General features: G+C 42.5%; 2 protein-coding genes across 2 annotated transcripts in view; both read right to left on the reverse strand.

Annotated features, from left to right (window-relative positions):
• The window catches only part of LOC306803421 (mas-related G-protein coupled receptor member H-like), an 87,209-nt gene extending 85,727 nt beyond the window's left edge, over positions 1 to 1,482 (reverse strand). Inside the window, exon 1 of the mRNA XM_079308821.1 lies at positions 1,442 to 1,482. The gene's annotated coding sequence lies outside the window, so the exon portion shown is untranslated. The remainder of the gene's footprint in view (positions 1 to 1,441) is intronic.
• LOC306803428 (mas-related G-protein coupled receptor member F-like) overlaps positions 1 to 20,642 on the reverse strand; it is a 143,459-nt gene that overhangs the window by 52,061 nt on the left and 70,756 nt on the right. The window lies entirely within an intron of this gene.

Consider the following 20,642-nt stretch of genomic DNA (forward strand, 5'->3'; position numbering starts at 1 on the left):
GGACAGTGAAACTGGATATTTATTCATTATTCAATCTTCCACCCACTGTCCCAGTGTGCCTCAGCAATGCAGCAGGTGGAATCACCAGACTCAGAGTACAGTGTCCATTGGCAGGATCATTGATTCTAGCAGGGCTTTCTTCTGGTTCCTCAAAGGTCCTCTGAAGGGAGAGCCGAAGGGACCCCACAGAGCAGTGCCTCCAGCAGCTCCCTGCCAATAAGTAGATGAAGGGTTTGATGCTGCTGTGGATGCAGATGAGCAGAAAGCCAACCTGGGAGGACAAAATGGTATAGATGAACTCCCACAGTAAATTCCAGAGGCTGAGGGGCAGAGTGAGGAACACAGTGTGGCAGATAACCATGTCTATCCTCTCGGTTTGCTGCTGTTGGGAGCCAGGCATGACCATATTGAAGAGGACAGTGCTGGAAATGAGCATGAAGGGAGCACAGAGCAGGACGTTGAAAGTGTTCATGGACATGAGAGACACTCGGAAGTGCTGAGATAGCTGGGACACACAGAGGAAAATTACTGTGGAAACAGTGAAGACAATGATGGAGAATGCCCAGAGCAGGGCACACACCCCCTTCCACAGTGCTGGGGACGGTTGCAGCAGTGCCAGAGCAGGCAGTGGATGGACCTGCACCTCTGGATGCTGATGAATGTCAGCACGTACAGCCACATGATGTAGGACACCAGTGACAGCCAGAAAACCAACCACACATACTGCAAGGAAATGATGTCAGAGCAGGACATGTCCTCCAGGAGGAAAAGCAAACTGGAAGGGACCAGAAATAGGAGAAAGAGGAATTAAAAAAAAGTCAGCATTAGGATGCAATGGGTGGTGCTATTCTTGCTCAAACAGCAGGAGCCAAGGAGCCAAAGGACAGCCCTGTTCCCAGCCAGCCCACAGAGGCAGATGAGCAGTGTCACACTGTCTATGGACACATTGGTGACATCTGTCTCACAGAGATCATCTCCTTCAGTGGGTGAGGCAGGAGATGGGGACACGGTGGTCACCTCCATGGATGGACACTGGGCAGGTTGTGGGATGTGGCCCCTGGTTGTGGTCAGCGTAAACAGGATCCAGTGCTTGGAGAATCCAGGGATGGACCATGCAGCTCCACAGCAGCTTCCTGTAGGGGGAAGAATTGAGTGGGCAAGAATGAGACGTGCAAGTGAGAAGGGCTGTGGAAATTGTGGGTTGGGAGAGGAAGGGGGGCGGACTGGGTTGTTCAGAAGGAACGGCAGAAGGGAAGCACAGGACAGAAGAGGGAGCACCTGGGGAGGGTACTGTGGTCACCAGGAGAGGGTGGCAGGAACAGAGCAGCTGCTGGAGGCGGGAAAATTTGGTAGAGAGAAAGGAAAACCTTCCACTGACCTGTTCATGTGGGGCAGCAGCAAGCAAAGGGAGTCTGTGCAGATCAGTGATGCTTCCTGGTACCTCTTGCTCCTTTGGGATCTAAGTCCTAAAGTGGATCCTCCCAGGTCAGTAACACGAAGAAGGAGAAGGTCCCTCTGTGCTCTGTCCTGGTGCTCTTCTCCCAGAGTCACTGGAATCACAGGGAGTTAGAAATTGCTTCTTTGGCTAAGTCACAGTTTCACTTCCTCAGAGTTAATTGTCTTGGAGATTTTTGGTTGGTTTTTGTTTTTGTTTATGGTTTTTTGGGTTTTTTTTGGCTGTAGAGGAACTGACTTCTTTCAAAAGCTCCAAATTAAACATTTTGCAAATGTCTCCTCACTTGCTCCAGATTACTTACATTCCTTCCCTGCACAATGACTGTTCTCCAGCAGCCCTCACCCTCCCAAGAAGTTCCTGTCATTCCTCATTTTACTTCCCTGAGGGGTGTGGAAAGGGCTGACAGCTGGTCTGTGAGCCAGAGAGAGTTAATTGATAAGGTGAACTTCTGAAAGGAATTTTACCAAGGCCATTGGCATGGAGATTGAGAAGAAGAAGAAGATAAGCAAGAAGAAAGCAGCAGCTGGGAAAAGTATTTTTAGAAAGTTTTATGAAAGTTAGTTGAAAACACTGGTGGAGACTGCTTTGCACCAATGAACATTGTGTTGATCTAGTGTAACCCATGAATAAAGTGTAAACTTTGTGGAGTGTATAAAAGACAGCATGCTGTTCTAATGAAAAGGGAAAGAAGCCTTCTGAAGTTACGGCGAGTCCCTTTGTGTGTTATGTCCGTCTCAACTGCAACAAGGGGTCACTGTCCCTCCAGCAGCATGGGGATGCTGGTGGTGCTGGTGGCACTGGAATGGTGCCAGTGCTGCCAGTGCTGGTGAAGCATCTGGTTACTACTCAGAAATAATTGCCTTTCTGGGAAGAGGTCTGGGATCATTGCCAAAACCTGACTGACCCAAGGAAACACAACTGAGCCATGAATTCCCATTTTTCATTTTAATGCAGGTTCACACAACCCAAGAGGACTGTTAAGAGTCGCTTTGTGAATGCCAGTACCACTGAAATGTGGCTGGATGGCAATTAAGTAATTTTTCTTTTCTCCTGGCCTCATTCCTTTTGAAGATGATTGATGTTTATTCAGACGAGCAGGTAACTCCTTTGCACCTGTTGGTGATAGAAGACATGCATACTTTCTCCCTAGGTTAGTAAATCAGATAGGCTTTATCACTGTACACTCAATTAAAGATCTTTACCTAGAAACTTGTAGAAATGACTCTGCACATGTAAATTTTCAATCTTCTGCCAGGGATTAAATTTGATTTAATTTAATCTCAAATTTTTAGTATAAATATTGCATTATTGAGGCCATATTCCCCTTTTTTTTTGTTTTAAACAATGTGTCTCTTGTTATTTAACATGAAGGCAACATAAAAAGCAAAAAAACATGTGGCAAAGCAATAAATTCACACCAAGCCTAAAATAAATTAGATTGTACAGGCAATTGGTAATGCACAAAACATAGAATGGTGATTTTATTATCTATTCCCTAATACTGTACCATCACCCAGAGTCTACAGTAACTGGCCAGTCTCCTTTTAGAGTCATGGCTGGAGAACCATTCCCATGTAAGATTTTCCAAGTTCAATGCAAAAAAGATTCCAGCTATTATAGGTCCAAATTCAGCAATTCAAAATTACTGAAGTATAATTTTGCTGCTGAAAACACCTGGATTGTTGGCACACCTCTTGACTTAGCAAGGCTAGGACTTGACCAGGGTCCAGGCCTTAACTGGAAACATGTCCCTAATACATTCTAAAATCCTCTAAGTTATAGTCAGTAAGGTTTCTTAAAATGATTCATGTCTTTTAGGTAGCTATAAGGATATCTTACAGTTTGCATAGCAGCCGGCTTTGTAATTCATTTTCAGTTAACAGTCAATGGTGCCCTGGACAGATAGCAAATAAATAAACTATAATATCTTATGGATAATGTGTGTTATAAAAGTCAGTGAATTCATATAACGAGATTAACAGCATAATCAGGATTATTAATATATCCGTAGTAACCTGTCTTAAAAATTGAGGTAATATTTTCTTAGACATTTATGCATATATGACATTAAAGCAAAAAAAGTAAAAAAGAAATAGCTTAACTAATTGTTTTTCTTATCTCAAAAAATAACTGTCTTGTAATTTAAATAAGCAGGTTTTAACAGAAGTTAGCTCCATGCAAACTTTAATTACTCATCTCTATATCAAAATAGTTGCATCTTATAATTCAAATGAACATATTTTAATAGAACTTAAAACTAATTTCACTGAAATTTAACATTACTTAGATATAATAAAATGCACCTAGAGAACTTAAAGTTAACATTACTGAATTTGTCTTAACAGAACTTAAAATAGTAGAACTTAAATTAAATAACACTTAAATTTAACTTTGCTTAGTTGAATACTTAATCTTAAAAATTAACTTCACAGTACTTAACCTTAATAGAATCTTAATTCATTTTGACTCTATCATTACAAAAAGTTGCTGAGTGTTTGTCATACGGCAGTTAAATATACAGGTAAACAACTGTATTGAGACAGTAGCAACATGAATTTATTGCAGGAATTCAACTGCTGCAGCTTTTTTAAGAATGTCTGTATGATAGATTTGAATTTGGCCTAATAACAGTAATTCGATATAAATATTGAAGGCTAAAACAATGAAATTTGCACAAATAGTTTGGTCAGGTTAGTGGGTGTGTAAGACTGATCCTTGCATACAAACAGTTACAAAATTTAGGGTTCCGTTTATTCTAAAGAGTAAGCTACTATTTACTGTATTTGTGGTCCTTCAATATACTTAAACATGGCAAGCAAGAATAATTACACTTGAATTTCTAAATAGCTGTACCAAAAGTTCCACAATAAAAAACTTGTTAAAACCATGGAGTTAAAGGCAAGCAACTGGTAATTCAACAGTTTGACTGGGGTGAGGTGTCCTCGGGGCCATTGATTTGTATCAAGTGGCAGCTTTGATAGCTAAGGCTGCTTCCCCCAGTGCCTGAAAGCACCGGGGCACTTCAAGGGCCCGTTGTGAGGGTTATTTAGCTTGAGAATTAACAGTAACTCAGTCCCTCTGTCTATGAGACTGACAGGTTGTAAAAAACATGAAAATAGGGGAAAAATCCAGTCCTGCCAGAGAAGTTGTGCCATCATGTCATGTCGGGTACTGATGGTTTTGGTCGATGGTGTGGCAAAAAAAAAACCATCCAGTGATAAGCAAAGGGTCTGGTGCATTGGAGACCCATTAAAATATCAAAGTGTGGGGCTGTTTCGCTGGGTACCCAATTCCTGAAAGGAAAGGCAACTCAGGTGCCCAGCATGCAGACTGCTGGCTTACTAAGGCATCACAAATGCCCTGCAGCGCTAGATGAGCCAGTGAATTGAGTCTTCCAGGTGATAAAAGGTCTGAGTCGCCTTTAGCAGTTCAAAGAAAGGACTCAGCTCTGCAATAGAGATTCCTATCAAGGAGCACACCCAGTTAATTGCTCCCAAAAGTTTTTGTGCATCATATAAGGTGCAAATCTTGTCTGAATTTGTAGATTTTGGGGAAAAATTGAATGGACTCTTCAATTGCCATCCAAAGTACCCTCTATGGACGATATTTTTTGTATCATTCCAGAAGCAATGCAAAGCCCTGCCTGACTCACAGCTTTGGTGATAAGGGCTAAGGCTTCCTCTCCTGTTGTTTAGCAGCTATGAAGATATCATCCATGTAATGATACAAAAGAACATCTGGCATTCATTGACAAACAGGATTTAAACCTTAGCAACATACCACTGGCAAATAGTAGGAGAGTTGCTCATGCCCTGAGGTAAACAATCTGTAATGTCGATTTGTGTTGGGTCTGAGACAGAAACACCAGCACCTGTAATTTCATGTAACAAGACTAAGGACTTTACTCTTATGAACTCTCCTTATATAGAGACTGTGAGTTTCCCGGGCACACATGTGTGATTAGTTACAATCTCAGTCACATCATTTCCTTGTCCAATGATACATCTGCACTTAGGGTTCAATAGATGGGCTGGGATTCTCACCCCAGGTACCTGCTTGCTTACAGGCTGGCTGGGTTTCAGATTTGCAGCTTTAAACCTAGCTGCAATATACGACAACAGTCCAGTGATATCACTGCAAGGGCACCTGCATATTTGGCCTAGGAACTGAAAAAGCAAATTTTGGAGCATCATCAAGATGCACAGGCATGTTGAAGAAGCAAGCCTTTAAATCAATGACTGTCAAATGCCAATTTTGAGGAACATGATAGAAAAGGAGAGCCCAAGCTGCAGGGCTCCCATTATCTCCATAACAGAATTAATTTGTGGAGGTCTTGGAGCAAACACCGCTTGCCCATTTCTTTCTTAAAAACAAACACAGGAGAATTCCAAGGGCTGGTAGAAAGGACAATATGCCATTTCTGGAATTTCCGGGGTGGCTGCACATAGGTGGCGATGGCCCGGTGGGGGCAGGGCTGGTTGAAAGCTGAAAGCAGCTCCTGATTGCTGCACAGGATGTGGGATTTGTGTCTGCACACGTTGCCGCCCTGCGCTCTGAAAGAAAGAATTTCCCTGCTGTAAAGGCTGGTTATCTGGTGAAACTTGGAGCAGCATTGACTAGTGAAGTGTGGGCCTTTCTGACAACAGGACACATATCCAGGGTTCTGGGATTTGTGCACTCACGCTTTTTGGCAGTGCCTTTAATGTGCCCGGTTCCCCGAAACCAAAACAAACCAACTGCTTTCCTGGGACTAATTTGAGGGCAGCAAAAGTGTCAACTATGCCCTGTCCCACGGCCTGATAAGTGAGTGCTGTGGTGTGCTGTAATGTCCCCAAGCAGTTACAGGCTTCTATCATTTGAAGCCATGTGTGCTCAGGTTCAGGGGTAGGGATTTCAAGAGGCAGCTCACTGTCTTCATTTGAATTTCTATAGGCAGTTTGAGGAGTCCAACCTCCCTTGCCTGATCATTATCAATTTGTCTCTCCAGTGTTTGTTTTACTCTGTCCACAAACTGCCCAACAGGCTCCTGGGAAGCCGGTTTATTATTTATGAAAGTCTGTTGCGGGTTCTGGCATCAGGAATCTTAAGAAAAGCCAGACAAGCTGCCTCTGTGATTCCCTCCAGGGCCTCTCTTGGTAAGGCAGCTTGGCCATTAGGATCGTTATGCACTCTCTCTCTGGCTAGGTGGTCAATGGTTAAGGAAGCCAGGGCTTGGTTAGCATGCCTTGCATACATGAATATGAAGTTCTCCAGATTTTTTTTCATTGTGCCATGCATGAAAATTACATTTGTGCTGATGTCAGAAAAAGATTTGCAAAAGGCTTAAAATCATGAGGAATCATGAAGTGAGTAGTAAAGTTGCTCTTAATAAATTACTGAAATAAGAAGACCCCAGACCATATTCCACTGCTATGTGGCGCAGTTTCTTAACTTCTGAATGTCCCAAAGGCTCCCTTTTTGGGTTCCCCACCTCGGGCCTAGTCGCATGGGGGTCACAATGATTTCTGCCACAGTATCAAAGTCTCTATCATTAAGGGCTTTCTTTTTTATCTGCATCCAATTATTAGGCGCATCCCTAGGGAATAAATCTGCTTCTTTTTTGGGGCTGGGGTCGAAGAGTTCCCCTTCAGTGCTAGAGTCAGTGTCCACCATATAGGGGTAGGTGTTTGGCGGCTCTGGGGTCAATGGTGATCCAGCAGTGGGACTGTAGGTGGTGACAGGCTCTAACCCTGGAACTCATCGGGGAGGGCATGCAGACAGGGGATGGAGAACATGACTGAACAGGTCTCAATCCAGAACAGTTGTTACGGCTGTCTCAGAGGTAGTTTCACAGGCAGCCTCACTCCCCTCCTGCTTTTTAATTGCATCCATAACTCCCTCCATGCAGGAAGCATTTGTATCTCTGGCACATGGCCCAGGAGAGTGGCCAGGTCGTAGAACTTAACACCAACATAGTCCCAATAGCAAAGGGTAAAAATAGAAGAAAGGGTGGTATTGTGAAACATGCATGATACCCATTGTAAAAGTGACTTAAGTCGTGCTTGGGGCTGGGAGAGCCATGCCTGCCCAGGATACTGAGCAATTTTTCATAGACATCTATCTCATTGGACATGTCCTGTCCCATAGTCCAGTTCCCACAGCTCCCCAGTCACATTGCAGCAGGGCAGGTGATTGTCCCAGGCCCAGATGCCGTTCTCTCACCAACATGATCAGTTCCTGGGACTTGCCAATTGCCACTAGGTAGGCGAGTCCTTCTCCTCACATGGGAGCACCAATTATCAATGATTGAGAAAGAGACGAGGATTAAAGATTCATGATCAGAATCTGAATTTTACTGTGAGCTCCGTGTGCTTATATACCATTTACAGAAAGTAATTTTTTACTACATTCATTGGGTTAAACATCACAGAGACAAACATTACATTTCTACTTAATTCAGTCTTCTTCTCTGTTGCCAGATGTTGATCGAATCTTCTCATAATCCTTAAAGCTCTATTTGTTCTTTCCAAGGCATCTTAGTTATCAAACTGCATATGCTAATTAAATCCACAGGGCTATCAGTCTCGGCTACCACAGTCACCTCCATGGATAGACACTGGGCAGGCAGTGGGATGTGGGCCCTGGCTGTGGTCAGAGTGGATGGGAGTCAGTGGTTGGAGAATCCAGAGATGGACCATGTGGCTCCTGAGCAGCTCCCAGCAGTGGAAGGATTCAGTGGGGAGGAGTGAGATGCGCAGGGGAAAAGGACAGTGGAAATTTTAGGATGGGAGGAAAAGGTGGGAAGGTTGGGCTGTTCAGCAGGAAGGGCAGAAGGGAGGGTTAGGGAGACAAGGGAGGACCTGGGGAGGGCACTGTGGTCAATGGGAGAGGGTGGCAGGAAGAGAGCAGCTGCTGGAGGAGAGGAAGGTGGGGGAGGGAGGAAGGAAAATATTCCACCGACTTTGTTCACTGTGGGACAGCGACCGGCAAATGGGGTCTGCCCTGACCAGCAGTGCTCTCTGGTAGCTCTTGATTCTTTTGGGATCTGTGTCCATAACATCTCCTCCCAGGTCAGTAACATGAAGGAGAAAGTGCCCAGAACACCAGGAGTTCTGCAGTAAACTATAACTCCTTCCTAGCTATTTCTAAGAAGGAACTAGCCACTGCATAGTATAAACAAAGGTTCAAAAGAGGCTCCTTGCCTTTCTCAATCTTCATAGTTTATTTCATGGTGGTCCCAGGGCAAAAAAGGAGGAGAATCTCAAATTTCTAGGAAAGGGTCAGGGAGGGGAATTTGGCTCTCTGCCTGTAGGATAGGGACAGGAGGAAAGGGTTAAAGCATTCCTTATACCTCTGGTATTGGGTTGCAACATGTCCCCGTTTTCTGTTTATTAAGTGGGGGAAAGATATTAGATTTCTTTTGATTTGGATTATGATTTTGTCCACCATTTGAAATTGGTGGGAGTATTAGATCGTTCTACGTTTTCATTTCCATGTGAATGACTACGGAGATAGAAGGAATTATAGTATTAATAGCCTTAAAAACTAAGTGACGTAGGATCCCGAACGCCATTATTACAAGGAAAAGAATAATAAAGAATAACAAAATTGTTTTAACTATAGAAGTCCACCACCCCAAGAACCCCTAACCTTTGAACAGTTCATTAAACTAATTTTCTGATTCTTGCTTCACTTGTCTGATCAAGCTGTTCATGTTTCGGAGGGCAGCGTGGACGTTAGGAGCTTTTGAGGTGAAATTCATGCAGCAAACTCCTTCAAATTCCTGGCATTCATGTTCATGCAGTAGCAGAAGAAAATTTATAGCAGCACGATTTTGGAGTATGGCCTGCCTGGTAATTTCCTCATTTTTTAGGAGGGAACTAATGGCAGTTGATGTTAAGTTTGCCTGTTTAACAACCCAGCACTCTAGATGGCCTAATTTCCCTAGAGCTTTGGCTGCTGCGACCCATGGAAGAAACAAGGACACAGCTATTTTTTTTAATTTGGCCCAATGGAAAATATCAGCATTACAGTTTGGATCCAAATTGTTAGCACTTCTCTTTCTATTTTGTCAGCCTATTTGTTTTTGTGAGTCCAGTTACTAATTAAGGTTTCGTTGGGTGCTGACAGGAACAACTGCCCAAAGGTACATGGCCCTCCTAGAAGCCAAGAAGGAATCCCTGCCCATGTCTGATCTCCACAAATTAAAAACAATCCCTTTGGGAGAGTTTTGGGACTTGAATAAGTTGTGGTGTCCATTGCAATACGGTTTAAAATATTACACTCATTTTTGTCCATGAATTTTTTATGAAATTGTCGTATGAGATGGAACTCATTAGTGTTAGTAGGTTTCAAGACGATATTAAAATGAATGCAATATTGTGCTGGGTAGGAACCTAATAACTCTAATTCTTGGGGTTCCTGAGCTGTTTTTGGCAACTTTGACAGCAACTCGTCCGTGGGGTTTTTACTCATTACAGCCTGCTGCCTAGGATTTTTGTAAAATGGAATGGTATGTGACTTGAGAAGTTCATTGGGCCTCTGTACTTCAAAGCTGGCTGAATATTCTCCAGTTTTCAATGGGACTCCTACCAGGCAGGTGGACATAGGTTCTTTTGCTGCTGCAGTGGACAGACATGATTTCCTGTTGGAGCGTCTGTGCCAGGGTCACCCAAGTGTTTTGAGGTGGTTGAGGAACGATCCAGGCCACTGCCAAACTGTTTAGTGTTAACAAGAAGACAACCAGGAAGGGGTTCTTCATGGGGTTGAGTGAAGGGTAGGTTTTTTTTAACGGAAAAACAAACATTTTAAAACACATTAAAAGTTTCTGTCTGCCAGAATATACTCTTTTATGAAGATTTTTTCCTCTTCCTTCTGGCGGCGTCTTCTTTTCAAAGCAATGGTTACTTGCTTCTCATATATTTCTGCTGGAGCTGGATTTTTTGGAAGAAAAGGTTTGACCCACTTCTAGGGAATCCACCTAGGGCCTGAGGGAGTGGATATTCATGCATAACCACGTCCCCAAGTAAAAAGCTCATAGGAACCTTTGGTTTCCCATGTTTCTGGGTCCCTATCAAAACTGGTGGATGCTGAGACAATTTGAACTGTTTACTGCTGTTAAAGTGACGTACCACAGGAGGACTCATGTTTTCGAATGAACAATTCAAGAAATTAATATTGAACAGAGCTTTACAGAATTTTGCTGTGGAGACATCCACACAGTTGAACTGCTCTGTCGAGCCAGGACCTGTTTGATCATCTGGTGGGCACGCTCAATCACAGCTTGGCCTTTGGGGGAGTGGGGGGATGCCAGTTTTATGTTCCATTCCCCACTGCTGGAGAAATTCCAGGAACTCCTTGGATGTGTACGCTGGACCATTATCGGTTTTGATTTCCCTAGGGATCACCAACACTGAAAAGGCTTGCACTAGGTGTTTGCATGCACAGCCCTTTTTCCTGCATGGACAGAGGCATAAACTGCACCTGAATATGTGTCAATGCTTACATGAACATATTTGAGGTGACCGAAACTGGGAATGTGTGTGATGTCTGTCTGCCACACTTTACAGCTGCCAAGGCCTCGGGGATTAATCCCCATACCCAGTGATGGTATGGCCTGGAGCTGGCAGCTGGGACAGGTGGCCACAATGGCTCGAGCCTGACTCAGTGTTAGCTGGAACTGACGGACCAGACCTGGAGCATTTTGGTGGTATTGCTGGTGGCTCAGTTTTGCCTATTGGAAGATGTCAGGGAGGCGTGCTTTCTCAGCTGGGGCTACAAGAGAGTCTACCTCTGGATTTCCTTCTGCGATTTCTCCTGGCAGCTCGGTATGTGACCTTACATGCATCATATAGAACAGATGTTCTCTATTGTCCCAGTCTGAGGTTTCTCCTTTGCCCCGAGATCACCCCAGAGGGACATGAAGGTGATTCAAACCCTGGTTTTCTCTGAAGCAGCTGAAGAGAGATTGCCAGAGACAGTTTTCTCTTTTTCCAAGGATTGTTTCTTGTTTCTTATCTCTGGGACTTTTTGCCTGGCTAGCAGCGGTCTGCTCAGCCTGGCATCCATGGTGGAATCTGCCTGGTGACAGCAGGGCTTATCTTATATAATTTGTACTACGTATTACATGTTTACAAAATTTTCCCAATACAATACAATTTTATTAAATGGTCCACCCCTGACCCCATCCAATCCAAGAGTGCCAACGTGTCACCCAACATGGATGACATGGAGAAGAACGAGGAAAAGGTGTCCACCCCCCAAATTCTCCATCTTGGCCACACGTCCCTTATCATAAACATTTAAAAAAACTATTTATCTACATTCTGAAGGTCTAATTTACACTTTATTAATTCTGGTAGCTTGTTTCCATTCCCTCTGGGTTTGTAATTTTCCCCAGGGGTTAGAATTCAGCACCTGAGACACCAGGGTCTCACTCAGAGGTCTTTGAGACCCTTGCCAGGGGGCTTTTGAGACCCCCAAGGAGGCTAGGGGTATGCCCTGGGCTCCCACATCTCCCCCCATTGTTTGCACCAAAAACACCCTTTTCACAGCTTTGTTCAAGGCTCACCGAGTGTATGGGATGATGCATGGCAAAACAATGAGAATAGCAACAAGCCCCACTAATATATAAAAACCTACTTTCAAAATTTCTTTTTACAAAAATAAAAGATTAAAAAGGTCAAACAGACCATCCAGCCATGATAACTGTGCTAGAACTCGGAAGGATGATTTGTTTGAGACTACAGTATAATTGCTATATACATTCTGATTTGGAGTAACATCCATTGTTTGGTTCTTTGTCACTCCTAAACATTAAATAGAATTCAAAAGTCCATTGTCGAACCAAACATTTCTAATTCTTCTGGTTTGAAAAAGGCCACAGAGAGAAATTGAACCCACACATGCCATCCGTCCACAGGAGTTATCACAACTCACATCACCCATGAAGGGGTGCCCTCCAGAATGGGCCATTTTTTCACTGGCAATCCCACCAGACATGTTGAAAATGTCTTTTTTGCCTGGAATGTCTCAAACAAATTGTGTCCAACCCCACTGTCCATGCTAAATTTTCCCAAACATTCTCTCTTGGCTGCATCACTGGTAAATCCTCTTTGTTACCTAACATAGTTGACAAAAGATAAAATACAACAGCATATAAACTAACATGTTTCACCATCAGTCCTTAAGTCTTTTATATCTTGTTTGAAGAGAAGTTCACATCCTTTTTCCTTGACGTCTGCCAACACTCCCCTTGGAATCCTGGTGGCTTGTTGTGCTGGATCATTGAGAGGAGGGTCTCCTGCTAATTCTGCCACGGTGAGGTTAGCATGAGCACCACCTTGGTATTTCTTTTGCAGCTCCTCCAAAGCTCTTCTCCATCTGCTCTCCCACATAAGTCCTTGTGTGTCAGTAAGTACCAATGACACAAGAGATCTCAGGTCATATGGAGTCAAGTTATATTCATTGAGAATACCTTTTAAAAGCTGTTTAAAATGTGAAGATCCCAGTCCATAATATCTAATTGCCTTAATTAAATCTTTAACTAAATCATTATTTAATTTTTGCCATCTTGGGTTTTGTCCTTGTGAGTCATAATTCACTGGCATGGCTATTTCACCAGTCCCAATTGCAGGACATTCTCTGCTTCTTGTCAAGTCCATTCTGATATTTGCCTAATCAACTAAAGTATCTTGAGTTGCTGTTGCTGTTGCTGTTGTTGTGTGTCTCTATAGGAATTTGTCTGCTCAAAGGTGTTACTTGTTGAAATTGAGGCCAAGCTGCTGCCTCATTCATTTTTTGATTCATTGGTATTGTAGAAATCTGTGGTCCTTGCTGCATTGTTCATTGAAAAGTCCTTGCCCGTCATTGTCATCAACCTTGTTCTTCCCTTTATTATCACTTGTGCTGTCATTTCTAAGTCTGTAAGAATTGTCCTTGGAGATCTGTAAGATAGGAAAACCCATTCTATAATTAAAAGAGGGTCTTTTTTGTGTTCGTCCCACTGAAAAATCAAACCATATAGCTGTGTTTCTTCTCCCAACACTGCTAAATGGAATGGTAAAGAGTCCACATATCGGTGTGCTTGTCTGTCTTGTATCATTTATGCAAGTTTTTGCAAGCTTGCTTGTGCTTCTGGCATCAGAGTCCTGGGGGATTTGATGTTGTCGTCTCCTTTCAGAAGGTCGAACAAAGATGAAAGATCTTCATTCGTGATTCCCAAAATTGATCTCATCCAGTTGATCTCGCCAAGGAGTTGCTGCAGATCTTGGAGACTGTTGACTTTTGAGCTGATCTCTAATTTTTGAGGTTTGACTATTTGTCCGATGATTTTCTATCCAAGGTATTTTCAGGGTGCGATTTCTTGAATCTTTGAAGTGCTGACTTCGAGTCCTGCTTTTTTGTATTTCTTTGATCACACAAGCACGGACTTGTTGCAGTTCTCGGTTTGTCGGCGCAGCAATGAGAAAATCATCCATTTGGTGTATGATTCTTGCTTTGGGATATTTGTGTCTTGCTGGAGCCAAAGTTTGCGCCACATAGCATTGACAAATCGTTGGCGAGTTCTTGAGGCCTTGGGGTAAAACAACCCAATGATACCTCTTCATCGGTTCTTCTCTGTAAAAAACTTAAAACAGAAAATGCCATCTGGTAAGCATTGTCTTCATGAAGTGGAATACTGAAAAAGCAATCTTTGAGGTCAATAATAACAAGAGGCCAGTGTCTGGGAATCATTGTGAGTGATGGACAGCCTTGCTGAAGAGGTCCCATTTCCTCACTATTTCATTCAATTTTCTGAGGTCGTGAAGCAATCTCCACGATCCAGAAGACTTTTTTTGGATGACAAACACTGGAAAATTCCAAGGGCTGTTTGTCGGTTTTATGTGTCCTTTTTCTAGTTGTTCTTTCACCAAAGTTTTCAATGCACTCAACTTCTTCTTTTCCAAGGCCCACTGATCCACCCAACAAGGCGTATCAGTTTTCCATGTCAATTTTGGAGTGGCGAGTGCCACAGTGAGCCCTACTAAAAATCCATTGTGAGGTACATGTTCCACTGTGAAAGGAGATCTCTTCCCCATACAGTAAATGGCTTTTGCACAACAAATGGACGAGTAATAGCTGTCTTCTGTCCAGGTCCTGTGAATGTTATTGAATTTTCTCTTTGGAGGCATACAGAACTTCCTCCAATGCCTGTGATTTGGTCCAAAGATACAATCAAGTTCCATTCTCGAGGTCAGAAAATATATGAAATCTGTGTCACGTCCACCATCCCTGTGATTGTTATTTTCCTGTTATTGTATATCAAGTCACAAGTAATAGTTGGCTGTTCACGGGTTATCTACTTCAACCATAACGTGTGTACTTCGACATGGTCATTGTAGTGTGGATGCCCTTCGCCCATCGCCGGCATTACTTGATGCTCCAATGGATGCGATGGCAGAGCTATCGCTTTTGCCAGTTGAGTATTTTGTGGAATTGTCAATGGGGGTCGAAGAGCCCTTGCTAAAATTGTCAGCTCTTCGAAGCAGTCTGCTGAAACAACATTAGGATATATTATCAGTCCAAAAACGCTGCACCAGTCTCTGCCTATTATCAAAAAATCTTGTCTCTTTCGGCACGGTGCTTTGAATCCTGTAGGTATAGATGCAGATTCTTCATTCAAAAAACAAACCACTTTTGAAGCTGACAGGATGTACTGCGTTCCTGGTGGCAGCAAATCCGTGTCACAGGGGATGTCCCCTAACACCCTGCTGAGGGAGTCAGATTGACGTTCCCCGACAACTGTATTGTCTGTGCCGGTGCTGTTACTATTCCTTGCGACACTGCCATCATTTCTGTCATAGCGCAAGGTGATCCTGCACTTTTCTTTATGTTTTTTGGCAGTGGCAATGGTTTTCCATCCACATCCATCAGAGAGTAACATTCACTTGCCAGATGTCTTCCTCTGTGACATCTAGGGCAAAGTTCTGGTAGCTTGGAAGTCTTTGTGGATTGAGGACAATTTTTCCTAAAATATCCAAAAACCCCACAGTTGTAGCATTGTATTTCAGATGGATTCTTTTTCTTCTTGAAATTTGCAAAAAATCTTTTCATGTTGTTCTTGAAGAACTTTTGTCATTTGCTCCTTGACAACTGAAGCTATATGTTGTGGTGTTCCAATCTTGCTGCAGGCTTCCACCATCTCCGTCAAGGATGGCTCACCTGGCAAAGCACTGAATGACTCTTTTGAATTCTGGATTTGCATTGGCAAATGCAAGGGTCTTCAGCAGATATGGTCTGGCTGTTTCTTCTGTAATTTGTCTATTGATAGCTTGTGTAAGTTTGTCAACAAATGAGGAAAAGATTCAGTTGGTCCTTGTTTGATTTCTGTGTAAATAATATCATGCATCCCTGCCGGTGAAACCTGAAGAATTGCCTTGCGAGCTGCTTCCTTCTTTTCCAGGATTGGCTTCTGCTTGCATTTTGTCCGGACATTGTCTCATGTATCTCATTGGCTCCCATCTCTGTCCTCTCTCTGTGGAGACACAAACAGAACCCTTCCCCCAAATGATTAAGTTGAAAGCTTTTCAACTTTCTCTGTCTCTAAATTTTTGATCAAAACTGGAGAATTTTCCCTTCTACTATTATTTCAACTATTATCTAACAAAAAAACAAACTCAAAGTTTACAATCTTCTGCAAGTAAACACAATACAATAATTAACAATACTTTAAACAACAGACATACATTTACAAGATTAGACAATCATCAATTTTAAATAACTGTGTCATCACCTCAGGGTCTGCAGACAGCTGACAAACCTTGATTCAATGAGGAATTAGATGGTCGTCTCCAGAAAATGAACACCAAATTCACTTCAAAGTCAGCTTCAGCTGTTATATTGATAAGTCAAATTGCCAATCCAAATGACTGGAATATTATTTTGATGCAGAAAACACCTGGATTTACACAATTTCTCTTTCAGTTAGAATCAAGGCTTGGCCAGAGCCTAAACTCTAATTGGAAGAGAACTCCTGACATCTTATTAAAGAAAAAACCCACAACTCTTAACAAGAAAGCTACAATTAAACATTTAAAAAAAAAAACCAATTCCTCTAGCAACTCATTTTTTCTAAAATTCTTCTTTAGGGTAAGATACTTTGAACATGGCAAGACAATGCAGTGCTTCTGTGATAGCAACTCAGGAAAACCATAACACTAGGAATTTTTTCTGAGAATGAAGCTCAAATAATTTTCTGGAATTCTGCAAAATATTCAAAACCATAAGACAGCACAGTGCCAGGTCACAAAAGACCTGCTAAAATAAAAGAGAAAATTAATAAAAAGGAAACAAAGAAACATTAAGTTCACAACTTAGCTGATTATCTTCATACATTTGATTCAAGTACATGTCTGGAGGCTTTCCAAAACTTACTTAAAATGTTGAAAGATTTCAGATTAAACAATGAAACAGAAAACAAAATTGTTCTGTGGTATAGAATTCATGCAATCCTATTACATTGTTTTCAAAATTAAATACAGAAACTAAATCTAAATTTTAAAATCCAGCTCAAAATCTATTGATTTATATTGACAGTATTGCAAATACTTATAAACTGGCTTCTCTAAAACAATTAACTATAGGAAAATTAAAACTCAATGTTGACATTTAAATAAATGTCCACTCATATCTGAGCCATAACAAATCACTAAATATAGATGATATGTATTCAAATAAAATACAAAATACCTTATTATACCTTCAATTATTAAAATACCTATTACTATTAAAATACCTTCAGCATTCTTAAAGTTTCAGCTTTTTTTTTTTTTTTTTTTTTTTTTTTTTTTTTTTTTTTTTTAACAACAATGCAAAACAAACACCTTTGGTTTAACATACAGGAACTGAAAATAAAACTGAGTGTCTTATCCTGTTCCTTTGCTCTGTTTGTTCTCCACAATATAGATAAAAAGCAGATCTTGGCATCTCTCCATCCCCCATCCCTCCTCCCGTCTGCAGCACTGGACCCCTGCAGGCACAGAGGGAGCAGTGGGGGTGCTGCTGGAGCCTCTGGGAGTGGGGCAGCTGTGCCCCCCCCCCTCTCGGTGAGCCTGGGCTGGTGACCTCACGCTGCTGCGCCTGGGTTTGCTCTGTCTGGCTCTCTCCGGGTAGCTGCCTCCAATTGCTTAAAAGTTGTTAATTTTTTCTCCTTTGACTTTTCAAAGCATAAATTTCTCTCCCCATTAGAATCTGCCAGTTCTAATGTGGATAACTCAGGTTTCCCTGAAACAGGGCATTCATCTCCTCCCCCAGCATTTCTGACAGCTGGAGACAGGTCTGTCTGTGTCTTTTTGCACTTCCCGCTTTCCTGCGTCTCGGCCGCCGCCGCAGGTTGCCTTTCCCCGGACATCCCTTGCGGCTAAACGCACCGAGCCCGCACTTTTTCCCCGCTTTTTTTTGCGGTCCCGTCCCCCTCCCCTCTGTCCCCCACACCCGGGGAGTCGCCTGTAGCGCCCTCCCGCCTTCTGGGGTCAGGGTTTCTGAAGGGGTGAAATAGCAAAAATCTAAGTTCTGTAACTCACTTGGAAATATTTCTAACTTAATTTTTCCCTGGCCTTGCTGTTGGCAAGGCCTTTGCTGAACCACCTGCTGCTGGTAAGGCAGTAATAACCTTCCCTCCCCCAGCTCATGGCTAGGTGAGAATCCTTCCCCAGTCTCTGAGGAACTTTAATTGCTTTCTCCGCCTGCTGATAGCAAGGCAGCCATAAACTTCCCTCTCCCTGCTCATGGCTAGGTGGGAATCCTATGATGTGTCTGATTCTGAACCATCTTACCCAAAAGCAATTTGTTCAAAATCGATTCGGAGGTTCCTGAAACCGACCAGCAGTGCACAGGAGTGAGGCTTCCCGGAACACCTCCTCTCCGATTCGCGTCTGGAACTCGACTTTTCTTGGCAGAGGGCCATAAATCTCCTCCACAATCCTCTTCAACAGTGTGCCTCTCCTGAAGCTCGGACTTCTGGGGGTCTGTACCTGCCTTTGCAGGCTACAAGGATCCACCAGAGTCCGTGCCAAATGTCTCTGCCTGGGTGGGTCTCCTCCATCTCTGCGCGTCTTCTTAAGCTTCCCCTTCTGGGTGTCCACACCCACTTTTGTGGGCTGCGGTGCATCCAGAGATGTCACTGCCCAGCCAGGGGGATGCCAGATGTCACTGCCCACCAGGTGTCCCAGTCTGGGGTTTCTCCTTTGCCCCGAGATCACCCCAGAGGGACATGAAGGTGATTCAAACCCTGGTTTTCTCTGAAGCAGCCGAAGAGAGATTGCCAGAGATGGTTTTATCTTTTTCCAAGGATTGTTTCTTGTTTCTTATCTCTGGGACTTTTTGCCTGGCCAGCAGCGGTCTGCTCAGCCTGGCATCCATGGTGGAATCTGCTTGGTGAAAGCAGGGCTTATCTTATATAGTTTGTACTACGTATTACATGTTTACAAAATTTTCCCAATACAATACAATTTTATTAAATGGTCCACCCCTGACCCCATCCAATCCAAGAGTGCCAACGTGTCACCCAACATGGATGACATGGAGAAGAACGAGGAAAAGGTGTCCACCCCCCAAATTCTCCATCTTGGCCACACGTCCCTTTTCATAAACATTCCCAAAAGTCTATTTATCTATGTTCTAACAATCTAATTTACACTTTACTAATTTTGGTAGCTTGTTTCCATTCCCTTTGTGCTGACAACTTCCCCCAGGAATTAGAATTCAGCACCTGAGACACCAGGGTCTCACTCAGAGGTCTTTGAGACCCTTGCCATGGGGGTTTTGAGACCCCCAAGGAGGCCAGGGGTACGCCCTGGGCTCCCACAGTTAATACCTTTTTGCTACATTCAATGGGTTAAACATCACACAAACAAACTTGATTCAATTGATTTCTACTTGATTCAATCTTCTTTCCTGTTGCCAGTCTTGATCCAATCTTCTTGTAATCATGAAAGCTCTGTTTTTTCTTGCCAAGGCATCTTGGTTATCAAACTGCATATGCTAATTATTTCCACAGTACTCTTTGTCTTAGCTCCCACATCTCCCCCATTCCTTTCAACTAAAAATACACTCTTAAGGGACTTGTCTATTAATTTTTTCACACACTGTAAAATACAAGGAATAGTCATAACAATTTATAATATAATGCCTAATACATATAACCCTGTTTTAACTCAATTTCTAATCCATGTACTAAGTCTATTATTCTGTTAAAGTTCAAATAGGTTCTGATAAGGTTTTTCTCACAGGCATTCCCCAGAGGGTGAAATCACACATCTTCAGTTGTCAGTGTCAGGGCTGGATGCCAATGAAGTAATTTCTCTTTTCTCTGGGCCTCATTCCTTTTGAAGATGATCGACATTTGTTCAGATGAGGAGGTAACTTTGGACCTGTTGGTGATAGAAGACATGCATACCTTCTCCCCAGTTTAGTAAATCAGCTAGGCTTCATCATTGTACACTCAGTTAAAGATCTTTACATAGAATCTTTTAGAAAGTGCCTCTGCACATGCAAATCTTCAAAGCAGTGTCACTCCACCAGGGCTTAAATAGGATTTTATTTAATTTTAAAATTTTTGTATAAATACTGAATTGTTTAAACACTCTTGGAGGGCCACATTCCCTCTTTTGGTTTTTTAACACGTGTCTCTTGTTATTGAACATATAGGCAACATAAAAAGCAAAAAACTGAGGTGAAACAATAAATTGACACCAAACAAAAATAAATTAGACAATAGAGGTGATAAGTAATACACAAATAATAGAATGACGATTTAAAGCAATGCATTGTCAATTGCCTAAATACTGTACCATCCTCCAGAGTCTGCAGTAACTGATAAGCCTCATTTTAGAGTGAGGGCTTAGAGAACCATTCCCGGGTAAGATTTTCCAAGTTCAATCCAGGAAGGATTACAGCTTTTATAGGTCCAAATTCAGCAAGTCAAAATGATTTAAGTACAATTTTGATACAGAAAAGACCTAGGTTATTGGCATACCTCCTGACTAGGTAAGGCTAGGATTTGGCCAGGGTTCAGGCCTTAACTGGAAGAATCTCCCTAATATATTCTATAAACCTCTCAGTAATAGTAGTTAGGAAGGCTTATAAAAATGATGCATGTCTTTTAGATATCTATACAAGGATATGTTAAAGTCTGTAAAGCAGCTGGCTTTGTAATTAATTTTCAGTT

This window comes from Erithacus rubecula, assembly GCF_903797595.1.
Source record: "Erithacus rubecula genome assembly, chromosome: 6".
Taxonomy (NCBI): Eukaryota; Metazoa; Chordata; class Aves; order Passeriformes; family Muscicapidae; genus Erithacus; species Erithacus rubecula.